Below are 15,933 nucleotides of genomic sequence, written 5' to 3'. Positions count from 1 at the left end.
AGTTATGGAAATATATAGCTTTGTTTACTAAAAGCAAGTCAGCAAAGGCTTGCGTGGCCATGTTTTACAGCCCCCACGATGAAATTTTATTTTCTGTGCTATTTTTAAATTCCCTTTTTATGCAAGGTAAAGCAACGCTTTAGTTGGCCAATTACCTAATTTTTACTCTTGCACACGGATAGGTTTATTTCTTTAAAAGGCGACTAGAAGCACCACTGCGTGATTGATGCTAAGCATTTCAATATCCCAGCCGAGCATTATTTATTTATTTATTGTAATCATGCTGGAAGAAATGTGTAAATCTCCAGATATAAGCATTTGACATGCAATGTTAATTTATGGAATCTCTGCCTGTAACACGTCTCCCAGGGGAAAGGGCTGCTTTCCATACAGTTCAGTGTGTTATCCCTACTGTATCAGCAATCCCTGCTGTTGATATGGGAAAAGGAACTGATGTAGTCTAGCTGGGTTATTGCTAATTTGCCTCCAAACCATCCTGTTTAGAAACTGGCAATACACAATGCAATGCAATACCAGGTATTTTCATCCAGTTCTTCCAGTATAAGTGTTGACTACAGCTCTACAGCATATGCTAGATGTATTTGGAATTGTGTATATTATACAGCCCAGCGTATCCTTTTAGCACTTTATAACTAAAGTTATACAGGTATCGGACCCCTTATCCGGAAACCCGTTATCCAGAAAGCTCCGAATTACGGAATGCCTGTCTCCCATAGACTCCATTTTAATCAAATAATTCAGAATGTTAAAACTGATTTCCTTTTTCTATGTAGAAATAAAACAGTACCTTGTAATTGATTCCAACTAAGATATAAATAATCCTTATTGGATGCAAAACAATCCTATTGGGTTTAATTAATGTTTTATTGATTTCTTAGCAGACTTAAGGTATTGGGATCCAAATTATGGAAAGACCCCTTATCCGGAATACCCTTGGTCCCGAGCATTCTGGATAATGGGTCCTATACCTGTACATGCATACATATAATTCAACGACAACTGAATGATGTTAATTCCTCAACACCTTAGAATTTATTCCTTGTTTTTAAAGTACCTCATTCCAGGTATGGGACCCGTTATCTAGAATGATAAGGGGTCTTTCCATAATTCAGATCTCTTACCTTAAGTAAGTCTCCTAATAAAATTATTTAAACAGTAATTAAACCCAATAGGATTGTTTTGGCTCCAATAAGGATTAATTATATCTTAGTTGGGATCAAGTACAGGTACTGTTTTATTATTACAGAGAAAAAGGAAGCCATTTTTAAAAATGTGAATTATTTGTTTAAAATGGAGTCTATGGGAGATGGCCTTTCCGTAATGCGGAACTTTCTGGATAATGGGTTTCCAGATAAGGGGTCTGATATCTGTACTTCTTTATTATTTATTATTTTACGTGACTGTGCCTTTTTTTGTCGCGACCGCACTCGTTTTGACACGACTGCAAAATTTGCTGAAGTTTTGCAAAACAATTCACCAATGGCAAAATGCTGAATATTGCTGCAAATCCATGCCTGGCAAAAAAATTCACTCAGTCTATGAGAGATGACCCTTCTGTAATTTGGAGCTTTCTGGATAATGAGTTTCCAAATAACTGATCCATACCTGTACTCCATAACAGGGATTTCTAAGTTCATCACACCTACAATGGCATTGCCTCTATTTAGGCTTCTCTTCCTTATGTAATGCTAGAAATACTTGTTTTTAACTGGTGATTATAGAGATGATGAAATGATTCAGTATCACGCAATGAGACAAACTGTCCCGCAAAATAATGTTTCAAAGGTTAAGTAGGTTCAAGAACATGGCACAAAATATTAGACAGCAGAGAAGATCCTGGATCATGGATAGGAAATTAGAATGATAGAGTAATAACATCAGGGGAGGGCCAAGCCGTCCGGGTGCCCTACCTCGACCGCCCCGCCCCCTCCATTGGCACGCATGCGCAGTTCGGGGCGGGGGGTGCGATGCCGTGGGTCATTGCCCCCGCCGCTTGTCATTAGTGGCGGGGGCAATGGCAAAGTAGGGGAACTAGTGGTAGGCAGCAGAGGCTTCTGCCTGGCGCCCCCTAATCATTGCGCCCTAGGCAGCTGCCTCTTCTGCCTACCCCTAGTTCCGGCCCTGAATAACATATAGATTAAGGGGGTCAAAGTATTCCTTACAGTAAGAAGGAATCTTATGTGCAAGGGAGACCATACAAAAAAGGTATTAAGAAGTTGAGTTAAAAATAAGAATGTAGCAGACATGGAGGCAATTATTGTTAAAAAAGCAACAAATTATGGTGATCTTTGGTGTGCGTTACACTGTACAGAATCAAATTATGGGGATCCTTGGTGTGCGTTACACTGTACAGAATCAAATTATGGTGATCTTTGGTGTGCGTTACACTGTACAGAATCAAATTATGGTGATCCTTGGTGTGCGTTACACTGTACAGAATCAAATTATGGGGATCCTTGGTGTGCGTTACACTGTACAGAATCAAATTATGGGGATCCTTGGTGTGCGTTACACTGTACAGAATCAAATTATGGTGATCTTTGGTGTGCGTTACACTGTACAGTGACATATCTGTGGGCATCCAGGTCAAATTAAGTGTCTACTGGAGGCACTAAAGGCCCCAGCAGCTGTTTTTTGGGGTAATAAATGTCTCTTTACATGGGCAAGTGCAATACTTTGCTGGAACCCCTGCTTTCAACCAATCTGCCATGATATATCTTCTAGGCAGGCAGTCTCCTTGACTGAACATTTAAACTGACAGACATTCAGACAGTAAAGCTTGGCTCGAGACTGACCTGCAGCAAACTTTCTGCAAGTGAAAACAAAACAAGCTGAATATGTGAAGATATTCCCATAATGAAGTAACACAATCATATACTGTATGTTACCGCATTGAAAAAGTCCTTTCTAGAACACAATTATATTTTCGCATGAACAATATAAAAAGAGACCCAAATTGACCTCAACCCACAAACCCCAGTGTTCATTCTTGGGAAAAAAACCCTTTGGTTTTATACGTGCCATCCAAGCAATGCGCCCAGCCAACATTTAACAATGTTCCTACTATTCTCAAAGATATTTTAAAGAGCTTATGGTACATAGAGTGTTTTGTGGTGTTTATATAACACTTTTGTTTACTGAAGGGGCTGCACCTTGATGCGGAACCATAATAGGCTCATGATTCACATATATATTTTATTGGGCTCCCGTGCCAGTGTTTGTGTTTGCTTAGTGCTGACTCAGCATGGGATCTTTTGGATTGTGTTGTGCTTACAGAGATCAGTATAAGTGCCTGATAATGATACTTTGAAAACGGCCTGTGGAACTTTCCCCATTCTTGCACCTAAGCAAGCGCGATTCCTATAAATGCACACATGTTTTAAAGGCGCGGTTCACTTTCAAGCTAACATAAGTATAAAGTACTAAGTATACTTTTAAGTACATTAGAGAATGACCTATTTTAAGCAACTTTTAAGTTGGTCTTCATTATTTATTTGTTATAGATTTTGAATTATTTGCTTTCTTCTTGAAACATTTTGCAGTTTTTAAATGGGGGTCACTGACCCCAGCAGCGAACAGCTATTGCTCTGTGAGGCTACAATTTTATGGTTACCTTTTGTACTTTTTGTAAATTTCTTTTGTATTCAGGCCTTCTCCTATTCATAGAACACTCTCTCATCCAAACCACTTTCTAGTTGTTAAGGTAACTTGGGCCCTAGCAACCAAATAAGCGCTAAACTACAAACTGGAGAGCCCCTGAACTGAAAATGAAATAACTAAAAAACTACAAATAATAAAAAATGAAAACCAATTGCAAATTCTCAGAATATTACTCTGTACATCATACTAAAAGTTAACTCAAAGGTGAACAGCCCCTTTAAGAAGCGATTGCTCTTGTAATCAGTAATCTCTGATTATAGCCCAAGAACGTCTGTAAGAACACCTTTAACTAGTAGGTTGTGCCTTCCTTAAATCAGCTATAAAATCTGAGACATATAAGAATGTAGGCATAACCTGTTATTATTGAAAATAGCAACAAGACCTATACATGTGTAACACTTGTTTGGCTTAGATATGGCAAAACCCAGGCTAGTGATAGGTATAGAGCATGTGTTACATGCGACCTTAATGCACAGGAGTGGGCCTCCGCTACATGGGAGGTACTAATGGAGCTGAGGGTGTAGTTGAACTACAACTAGATAGAGCTTGTGTGGTGCAGATGGAATAATGGACGCCAGAAAGGTTCTTGCTATTGAACTATAGTACAAGTTTATTGGACAAGGCACAACTAAATAGTGCAGCAGGGATTATACTCACAGACACAGCAGTATAGGAATTGGTCACAATGGATAATGCAGATGTGACACTTTAGGAACAGAATACCCCACTTGGAGGATGCACAGAGGATTAGCTGATACCTGAGATGAAGACCTTTCAGTAGGGAGTGTTCCGGCCGACTATGGTCCAGGGGAGAGCTCTTAACACTGGTACCTGGCGTCTAATAAAACCGGTCCCTAAAGAACGACAACAGAGCCGGGGTAGGCTAAACCCTTTTACAACTCCTGGTTGGGGCTATTAACTGCCCTTTCTAGATAAGCTGACTGTTCTCACCACTTCTAGAGGGTGCTATTATATAAATCTGACTGTGCTGGCTTTACCTCGTTCACGGGGCCCTGTCCCCGACTTAATATAAAGATGGTACTCTTTACTGGGGCCTTATGCCTCCAGGCTCAATGACGTGAAGCCTGAGACAACAGCAGCCAGAGAGGAAGACACTTCCTTGTGCAAGACACTATATAGTCTGCCAAGGGGAGTGGTCAACCTGGCTAAACCTATTAGGAGTAGCTTAACAACTGTAGAGGGCTCTGCCCTATAACAGCACAGATAAGGAAAAGAGAAGGGATAACACCATAGGGAGCTTAACCCTATGGGTCCCTACACATGTACAAGACCTGGAGGTGGACATAGAATGTACTGTTTCTATTTTTGCTGATAATACTAAATTGTGCAAAACTATAAGTTCCATGCAGGATGCTGCCGCTTTGCAGAGCGATTTGGCAAAATTAGAAAACTGGGCAGCAACATGGAAAGCGAGGTTCAATGTTGAAAAGTGCAAAATTATGCATTTTGGTAGAAATAATATAAATGCAGGTTACACACTGAATGGTAGCAGGTTTACATAGTTACACAGGGGTTGATTTACTAAACAAACAAGTGCTAAATTGAACAGGTTCAGTTGCCTATAGCCAGCAATCACATGTTTATGGTTTACAATGTAGTACACTCTTCAAAGTGAATTGTTCATAAATTATTATGGGTAATAGGATTTGTGCAATTTAGCAACTATTGGGGTTATAAGATAAAGTCCTAAATTTACCTACATCTTGTAGCTCATAGCAACCAGATACTTGTTTTCAAACAGCTGACCACAGTGTTGGACTAGAGCCCTTGGGCCCACTGGCGGACCTGGCCCCAAGGGCCCCCACTGCTATTGACTGCATCCCCTCTGCCTTCACCACTGACTGCTTTTATCCAAACACCCCCCCAGCAGATGTCACAGGTTTCACAAGGGCTAGGACCTACTGGGATTTCTCCCAATATCCTGGTTGTCATGGGTTACAAGCAGAGACCCACTCAAGAGACAAGCTTAAGACACACGGAGCTACTAGTAGCAGCTAATTGTCACAGCTACTAAAATAGACAATGCTGATCGTTTACTAATAATTGTCCCTATAGGTGGCCATACATGAAGCAATTCTGATCTTGGAAAGATCGTTCTTTTCCCCCACTGATGTTCAGGGCTGAATCGTCAGATATGGAGGTAGAAACAATTCAGCGCTGAATGCAGATTTCAAAATCTTTTTTTTTCTCAAAATCTTTTACCCGCCGATCAACGAGACGACCAATATCTGCAGCCTTTGCATTATCAGTCGTCTCGCCGATCCACCATACACGCACCGAATATCGTATGAAACGAGGTTTCATGCAATATCATTGGTGCGTGTATGGCCAGCTTATGTGTGTTTTAGCAGGGGCAATTCTCAGTATTGTCTATGGCAGTAGCCATGACAAGTAGCTGCTGCTAAGTAGCTCCGTGTGTCTTCGCCCTTAGACCATTTATTACCCTTCTTGTAGGTTTTCTGTTCCAAATTGAGCACTGCTGCACCTATTAACACAGGGGAACCCTGGAGCTACTGCAGCCTCCTGACCAAGCAGTAGCTCCAGGGTTTCCTTCACACCCAGTGTCAATAGGGGAAATCCAACTTCAAACGCGTTGAACACCAAGCGCTCCGGACTCTCTCTTTATTGTTTCATTAAAAGGATAAACGCCTAACCAATGCTATTTAAACCCTCCTGATGTGTAATTGTTTTAAGCCTATGAGTAAGTGTGCATGGCATACAAAACGCGTTAGGCGTTTATCCTTTTAATGAAACAATAAAGATTTGGTTTTAAGAGAGACCCCAGCGCTTGGTGTTCATCGCATTTGAAGTTGGATTTCCCCTCAGCTACGGGTTCGGGGCCCCGAGCACCCGGACCAGCCAGGGATTCCGGTGAGCTATTTTGACTTGCACTGACTATGCTTGACTTCTGTGTTCCTTAATAGCACTTGCGACGGGTCCGGGGTTTTTTACACCCGGACCTTACTATCTGGATCGGTACGGATCGTATTTTATAAATTGGAGCATTCATTATTATAAAATTCTTTCTTACTTATATTAATATTATTATTATTCAGGATATTGAATTTCTATTGGATCGGATCAGTGTCAATAGGGGCAGCATATAGTACTTGCACTTAAAGAATCTGATTTGCATCAAAATGCTCATGTTTCGGTTTCATTTTGACAACTCTGACACAATTGCGTTTGTGAATCAAGTGCCTCATCCTCTTGCTACCACAATGGACATTCATTTTCTGCAAATAAATGCTGCATTATGGGGAAAAAACATGGCGATCACGCTTGCAACTGCACTTTGCTCACTGCTCTTGCTGACATATGTGAGCCCTCATTTATGTTTTAAAAAAAACTTCCATATTACTTTATGACCTATTCAGTAAGAATAAATGTAAGAATGACTGTTGGAAAGACATACCTACATTTAAAGATCACCTCAAGTGACCGGCTTGTTATATATTTGTTCAGCATTGCCAGCAATTCATAAAAATATTTACTAATTGCCATTCCGGTAATAGCCCCACTGTACAGTACGTACGTAAAAAGGTAAAAGAATTACAAAAAGACAGCACAGTCGAGATTTCAAATGGCCATGTTTTCCGCATTGTCAATATTTATAAATTTTAATTTGGCCCCTCTTCTTTGATACAGAATGTTTGTGCTACTATGCAATTATGCAAAACCCCAGAGCATTATTCAAATGATTGTTTAGAAAATGAGACATTTCTGCAGCTACCTAGGGAGGGAGCCGCGTGACATAACATTATTACAACATTTTTTTTTTAAAATTCAGGTTTTAATTGCAGACAAATGCACTGTGTGAGTGCACTGTAATACATATAAAAACCCAGAGTGTAAGTATCGTAGTTTAATAATATTAACAGTTTAACGGCATGCAGCATTTGTGGTAAAAAGAAATACAATTGTAGCAGACTTCAAAGTAAACATTTTAATGCAGAGGGAAACACATGGAGGTATATGATAACATTTCCAGTTTAAAATGAATCACATTGCCTGGTTTATTGTACAGTTATAATGTGATCTGTAAAGAGGCCATTGGTAAGTGTACACACCATATAGACTGTAAGCTCTACGGGGCAGGGACCTCCATCCTCATGTTTTTGACTTTAACTTATTGCAACTGTACCTTGTATTTATTGTTATACTTTGTATTTATCTATTACAGGTATAGGACCCGTTATCCAGAATGCTCGGGACCAAGGGTATTCCGGATAAGGGGTCTTTCCATAATTTAGATCTCCATACCTTAAGTCTATTAAAAAATCAATAAAACATTAATCAAACTCAATAGGATTATTTTGCATCCTGTAAGGATTAATTATAACTTAGTTTGGATCAAATACAAAGCACTGTTTTATTTTTATAGAGAAAAAGGAAATCAATTTTAAAAATCTGAATTCTTTGATTAAAATGGAGTCTATGGGAGACAGGCTTTCCGTAATTTGGAGCTTTCTGGATATCGGGTTTCCGGATAAGGGATCCCATACCTGTATTATCTCTAACCCCCTGTTTGTATTAATGTATTCTACTGTACAGCGCTGCGTACATAAGTAGCGCTTTATAAATAAAGATATACATACATACATACACACACACATGCTCACACAATGCACAAGGCAAGAATGGACAGAGAAGCTACAGGGACCAGGATTCTATCTGTCTTAGGCTATACACTTGGATAAATTAAAATGCATGTTGAATGCATAGAAATACAGGTATGAGATCTCTTATCCAGAAAGTTCCAAATTATGGGAAGCCAATCCCCGATAGACTTCATGTCATTCAAATGATTTTAACCTTGATTTTTCATGTACTTGATCTACTGCTTATATTTTTTTTAGTAGGTATGGAGATCCACAGAAACAGAAACACTCCTTATCCGGAAAACCCCAGGTCCCGAGCATTCTGGTTAACGGGTCCCATGCCTATACATCTACAGTATATGCCTTTAAGAATCTAACAAAGTGGTTATGGGAGTTCTACATGAAATGTCATAGTGGTTTGTCTCTCTTAAATGTTTATACATTTCAATGCATAGTTGACATTCAACAATTCCTTGGCTTTTTTCGAGACGAGCGAATGCAAATGCAGTGCTTTAAACTGCAGGATAGTGCATTTGATAGAGTTCTCATATACCTCTAATAAAACATGACACAACTTAATTACAGGTCTAAACACTATTGGACACAAATAGGTAGGATGAATTATCTCCTGTACTTTAAGGTGCTCAAAGCTGCATCTCAGACACAGAGACGTCAACCAACTCCATGTCATTAGGGAGATAATGGTCCTGTTTTTTAGGGTCTGAATTCCTCTTATCATGAGATGATGAAATTAAAAAAAGGTCTAAAAAGCCAGGAGTGGATCTTTGCCTTCCTTGTGACTTGACACTAGTATCTGCAAACATGCTTCAAAGGCTTGTGGGTATGGGCTCTTACTGTGCCTGGCTAGATACTGTATTTCACAGGGCTTAGACATCAAGAATAATGAATGTATGTAGCCAATAGGACCAGGTTGGGACTGGTATTAATAACTGGCCCTGGTATTTCAATGACACATTGGCCCAAACACTCCCCCGCAGGCCCAATAAATAGTGACTGTCTATGGCATCTTACAGCAGCCCTTCGGGCATTTGCCAGAATCCACAGCCAGTCTGGGTCTGAGTAGGACAAAATATTAAAGCAGGGTCACAAACAAGATGAGTATAGGGTAGGCTCAGTTAGGCTTAGCCTTTATGACAGGCAAAGGATAACACATGCCACATGCATGTCCAAAGACATGCTGACATTCTGAGCACCCAATGGCATTTAGAGGTTACCAAAAATATCCTACTTGCCAGAAGAATGTTTCTTCTTAAGCCTCATCTACAAAGTCAACTGCCATGGAGCAATGTGCAGTGTGCAGTGGAAAAGCATTAGTTAAACCCAATATGTTTATTTAGAAAAATGCAAAAGTAAACTCCAAACTCAATAGTATTAGTGCTGATCTATGGTTAGTGCAAACAGACATATGTTCAGCCATGGCTGCTGCAGTTGTAACAGCGGAGGACAAAGACAGTAGACTGGAACAGAATAGATTTGGGTCAAACTTTTTTGCCAGGCATGGATTTGCAGTGAATTTCCACATTTCGCCATTCTTCCATGAAAATTCACCACAGAAAAATTCATTGTGTGGAATTTTTGTTTTTATTGCGCGTCAAATTGGCCACGCTCATGTCAAAAAAATGTGGGCAACAAAAAAAATATACACGGGCAACAAAAAATAGACAAAAAAGACACGGGCGACAAAAAAAATATACACGGGCAACAAAAAATAGACGAAAAAAACGCGGGTGACAAAAACAATTGCGCGCCAAATGCGTTTTGTGAATTTTCCACTGCTTCGCAGTTTTTCCTGCTGTTTCGCAAATTTTATGGTGAAGCAAAATGGGACAGATTCGCTAATCACTAACCACCATCCTATTTGATGTTTGCCAGTTCCCCCAAGCCCCACATCAGCAACACAGCAGCTATGACTAAAGGGATGTTGGAACCCAAAAAATTCCAGACATACTACAGAATAAAACACCTAAGTTTGCCCATTGCCAGCAAATGTATTCCCCTATATTAAGCAGAATTCTGCAGGAAAATATAATGGTAGAGTGGCCTTCTAAACACTCTCATTTTGTCAGCAGTTTCCCAGGGACAAAAGACAAACAAAATTATTAAGCGAATAGCTTTGGTCCTGGGCGTAGAAGCAATTATCAGATACCTGGAGAATCCTAGTCACCGTCGGAGGACAGATCTGTATTGCACCAGACACAAAGATTTTTCTGAAGTCAGCAAACAGAAGGCGCATATATTTGTGAACAGCAGTTGTACAGCAAGCAAGAGCTTTAAGGACAATGCTAGAAAAACATATTAGTTCATATTATATACCCGCCTGTGTTTTTCTAAGAGACCTATTTATAGAGCTGAGTTAGGGTCATGGCAGAAAGAGATTCTAAGGGGCACATTTACTAACCCACGAACGGGCCGAATGCGTCCGATTGCGTTTTTTTCGTAATGATCGGTAATTTTGCGATTTTTTTCGGCGTCTTTACGATTTTTGCGTAAAAACGCGAGTTTTTCGGCGTCATTACAAAAGTTGCGCAAAGTCGCGATTTTTTCGTAGTGTTAAAACTTGCGCGAAACGTTGCGCCTTTTAAGTTTTAACGCTACGAAAAAGGCGCAACTTTGCGCGCAAGTGTTAACGCTACGAAAAAATCGCGACTTTGCGCAACTTTCGTAAAGACGCCGAAAAACTCGCGTTTTTACGCAAAAATCGTAAAGATGCCGAAAAACTCACGTTTTTACGCAAAAATCGTAAAGACGCCGAAAAAATCACAAAAAATACGAAAAAGTCGCAAAATGTTCGTTTCCAATCGGAATTTTTCCAATTCGGATTCGAAATCGTGTCTTAGTAAATCAGCCCCTAAGTGTTGGTGTCGTCTGAGCATTTTGCAACTCCATGCAAAAAGTGACAAAATGATCATATTTAGCCCCTCAATAATTAGCACTTTAAATAAGATTCACCTCCAAGAGCCCTTTGCTATTCGGTGCTGCTCGAAAAATGCAGAACCGAGTGTTCATCCTAGTTCTCACCTTGGTCCACTGGGTTGGAGCAAGTGATAAGTAAAACAGGGAGTTTTTCAGTTTCATTATTTTCAGGTAGAGTTGCCACTCGGCGGCAAACACTCATTACTGCCAGGGCTGGTATTAAAAATTTAGAGAATGTAATTTTTGGTATAAAGGAATATTGTTAAGCCCTTGATCCAGCCCAATCCCTGCCCCTTCTCAGTCAGCTTCATTCCCTTTCAGATACATGAACTTCCCAGGACCAAATTCCATAATTTTTTTTTGCCATGCCCATGGCATGCACTGGCCACACCGCTGGTTACCCTTAGTCAAGCCTTTTGTGCTATACCTGACAGGGAGTATAAATATAGGTGACTCCAAATAAATCAGGGATGGCTTACAAATCTGCTGTCCCTAATCTAGGGAATGGTCCTACTGGCCTCTTGAAGTCAGAAAATAATTTTTAGGGGAGTTAAGGTGGCCATACACACTAAGATCTGCCCACTTGACAAGGTCGCCAAGCAAGCGGATCTTCTCCCGATATCCCCACCTACAGGTGGGCCATATCGGGCTGATTCAGACTAATTCGGTCGTTTTGGCCCTCGGGCCGAATTAGAACGATGGGTAAAGGCGCAGTCGGTTCGGGGACCGCATCGACTCCGACTAAATTTTTAAACCTGCCCGATCAATATCTGTGCAATTAAAGGCCAGATATCGGTCAGGCTGGCCCATCGTTAGGGCCCATACATGGGTTGATAAGCTGCCGACTGATATCGGCAGCTAGAATCGGCCCGTGTACGGCCACCTTTAGGGAGGTTTTATGTGGAAGTAATCCCCATATGTAATAAAAGGCACTAAGATTGCACAGGAGCATTAACGCATACAATGTTTGCTTTTAAACATGTGGCCAATAAATGCTACCTGCTGATTGGTTGCTATAGGGTACTGCACCTGGGCTAGGGTTGCCACCTTTTTCAATGAATAATACCAGCCTTTGGGTCAGTGGGTGGGCAGCGACATCACTTGGCAACAGGGCTATGGCAATGTAGGGCGGGGAAATGGGAGGGCTGGGCAGAGAAATGGTTGTACATAGAAAAGCATGTCCTTATTATGGGTAATCTGACAGCAGAGAGGGTCAAGCAAGGGAGAGATTTATACAGTATTATAAACTTACTAGTAATTATTTGTGGGTAAATTTGTAATTTTGGCCCCAGCCCTCCCCTGGGGATTTACCAACTGGGCCATTCAAATACTGGCTGGATGGTAGCCCTAACCTGGGCAGACCTTTATTACATAACGCCATTTTTAATATTTATGATTGTTTATCTTTTTTCAGCCTCAGCTACAGGTATAGGACCTATTATCCAGAATGCTCGGGACCAAGGGTATTCCGGATAAGGGGTCTTTCCGTAATTTGGATCTTCATACCTTAAGTCTACTAAAAAATCAATAAAACATTAATTAAACCCAACAGGATTGTTTTGCATCCAATAAGGATTAATTATATCTTAGTTGGGATCAATTACAAGGTACTGTTTTATTATTACAGAGAAAAGGGAATCATTTAACCATTAAATAAACCCAATAGGGCTGTTCTGCCCCCAATAAGGGGTAATTATACCTTAGTTGGGATCAAGTACAGGTACTGTTTTATTATTACAGAGAAAAGGGAATCATTTAACCATTAAATAAACCCAATAGGGCTGTTCTGCCCCCAATAAGGGGTAATTATATCTTAGTTGGGATCAAGTACAGGTACTGTTTTATTATTACAGAGAAAAGGGAATCATTTAACCATTAAATAAACCCAATAGGGCTGTTCTGCCCCCAATAAGGGGTAATTATATCTTAGTTGGGATCAAGTACAAGGTACTGTTTTATTATTACAGAGAAAAGGGAATCATTTAACCATTAAATAAACCCAATAGGGCTGTTCTGCCCCCAATAAGGGGTAATTATATCTTAGTTGGGATCAAGTACAAGGTACTGTTTTATTATTACAGAGAAAAAGGAAATCAGTTTTAAAATTCTGAGTTATTTGATTAAAATGGAGTCTATGGGAGACGGGCTTTCCGTAATTCAGAGCTTTCTGGATAACGGGTTTCCGGATAAGGGGTCCGATACCTGTACTATTGTAGGGACCCATAGGGTTAAATGGTCCCTATGGCTTTAAATCCCTACAGGTTCAGTTCCCTTAGTTGCTGGGCAGAAGGGAATGTATCTAAGTGAGTTCATTAAAATGTGTGCTATTGGTTAGAAGGTATAGTGACCACATCCTGCCTGACTTTGGTATAGTGTTGGGAGAGGAGTGGCACCTTCCTGTTGTTTGCTTCCACCTTAGGGACAAGGTGGATGTGTGCTGAGAGCCCAGGGCATGGGCCCAGGCCCAGTGAAGTCGGGGAACGGGGCCCCGTGAATGAGGCATTAGATAGAGGCAGGTGTAGCTCCCTTTATAGTACACTCTAGGAGTGTAAGGCAGTTAGGGCTGAGCTAGAATGAGCAGCATGAGCTCCTGCATAGGATTTGCAGTTTTTCTGGAGATAGTTCTCCCAGGCCACATTGCCTGTAGTGTAGGGATCCAAGTGAATAGGGAATCAGGATAGAGAATTCCCTGAGGGATCCACTACAGGGTGTGTCGCAGAGGTGAAGGGAGATTCCTGCCAGTCTGCCCGCAGGAGAGTGTCAGTCTGAATATACACTCGGTATGTGTTGCATGTACCAATGGCCTCTGAAGCTGTATTGTGAGTAAACCCTGTGGATGTTCAATAAACACTTATCATTTTGTTATTTGCAAGAACCTCTGGCGCCCTCTGTTTTCATTTTTCTGCATAGCAGCAAGAGAGGTGTAGTTGCACAACACCCTCACCTTCCTCTTCCACTTAGCGAAGGCCCATTCTGGGTAAGAGAGTACAGTGTAACCCATGTTCTACTGGTACTAGTCCGGGAAAGCAGCTATTGAGCTGAAATAGGTGTTACACTATGTTACAAACTTACCAGAAACACTGCCCAGCTAAGGATGCTGGGAATTATAGTTCACAGTAGTACAAGGCGGTGACTTGGATCTGCCCGCATTAATACAATGACCATTAAAGTCAAAATAGACATATGTACAAGGAATAAGGATGACACCTTTTCTGGAAAAAATATGGACAGTCCTGCCTCTGTTATGATTGTTCCCTAATTAAAACATCACATCTCCTCTCTTTACCAGCTAGATTCTTACCAGGCAGGCACCAACCCTGGCCAAATTTTAATGAAATAATCTTTGCTTAGTTTTACTGAGCTATAACCACTGAACAAACATATGGAATAAACCTCTACAAAACATATATTTTTCCAAATACATATTTTATCTGTATAATAGCCCCCTTATTGTCAGAACTACCATTTTTACAAATCCAACAAACTTTCACAAATCTTCCAGTACCACCTGGTGGGTGGAGTACCAAACACCCAGAAGGTGAAGGAATCCACGGAGGGTCTTAAGAATTTCAAAACAACACCCCTAAACATCTGTTCAGCGTGAAAACACATCCCACATTGTCTGTGACAGAATTTGTTGCATGTCGGTTACCTCAGCTGTAAAGCACTCCATTCTTATTTTACATATTGGGGGAAAATTGCCAACTGTACTTGTTTAAACAAATGCCCTTGAGGTATATTAATGGGAAAATGTGTTAAAAAACCCCATACAACACAAAAAACTCCTAATATACTTATCACTGTAATCTTCCTTCAAAAAGTATGAATAAATACCATTTTTATATGCTGAAATCCAGCTGAATCATTTGAAATCCTGGCAGGGGAAGAGGGACTAAAACACTGATGTTACAAATTGTAATAACTTCTCCACAGCTTGCAGACAGCACGCAGGAACTACATACGTCTTAATACATTGCCCTGTAATGTTAATTTCATTATTGACATCACACGTTGGCATCACACATGCAGGGAATTTCCTAAAATTTTTCCTCTTCTGATTGTCATTCAAGGTAGGTCAGTACTGCGATTAAAAATAGGCCAAGTACAATGAGGCCCAAACAGCCCTCACCAGCCCACTTTATAGTGACGTCTATAGTATCTTACAGCACCCTTCTTGCATTTGCAAGTATCCACCGATTGTCATTCTGAGCCTGATTCAGGGCCATATTTTCTATATAGAGGGATGTGTCTAGGGCAGCAGCTTTAGGTTGATGGCCCTCAGGTGCATATACATATATGAAGAAAGGTTACAAAAGAATAAACCCCTCAGTCAGAGTTAAGGGGAGCATAGGTAACCCCGTCTTCTGAATGCATACACAAAGGCTGTGCTGCTCATGCTCTGATTGGGATGGAAATGGGGTGGATGGCTGGTGGGTGCCTAGGACAGTGCCAACTATTAATAAAACACTGGTGTCATTGTCAAATTTCACTATTTCATAGTTCAGCTACACAAACAATGGAAATAGTTTTGGGCCTTGCTAATAGGGGCAAAGCAGAAAATCAAAACAATCTGCCATGTTTTTTTACCTGTGTAACAGTGCTTGCTGAAATGTGGAGCACAACTTTGCACCAGAGAATAAGGGTAATATGCATTTACTGATCAGATCTCCATTTCTGGTCAGCATATACAAAGTCA

Source organism: Xenopus tropicalis, chromosome 8 (genome assembly GCF_000004195.4).
Source record: "Xenopus tropicalis strain Nigerian chromosome 8, UCB_Xtro_10.0, whole genome shotgun sequence".
Classification (NCBI taxonomy): domain Eukaryota; kingdom Metazoa; phylum Chordata; class Amphibia; order Anura; family Pipidae; genus Xenopus; species Xenopus tropicalis.
This window is presented reverse-complemented; position numbering follows the sequence as displayed.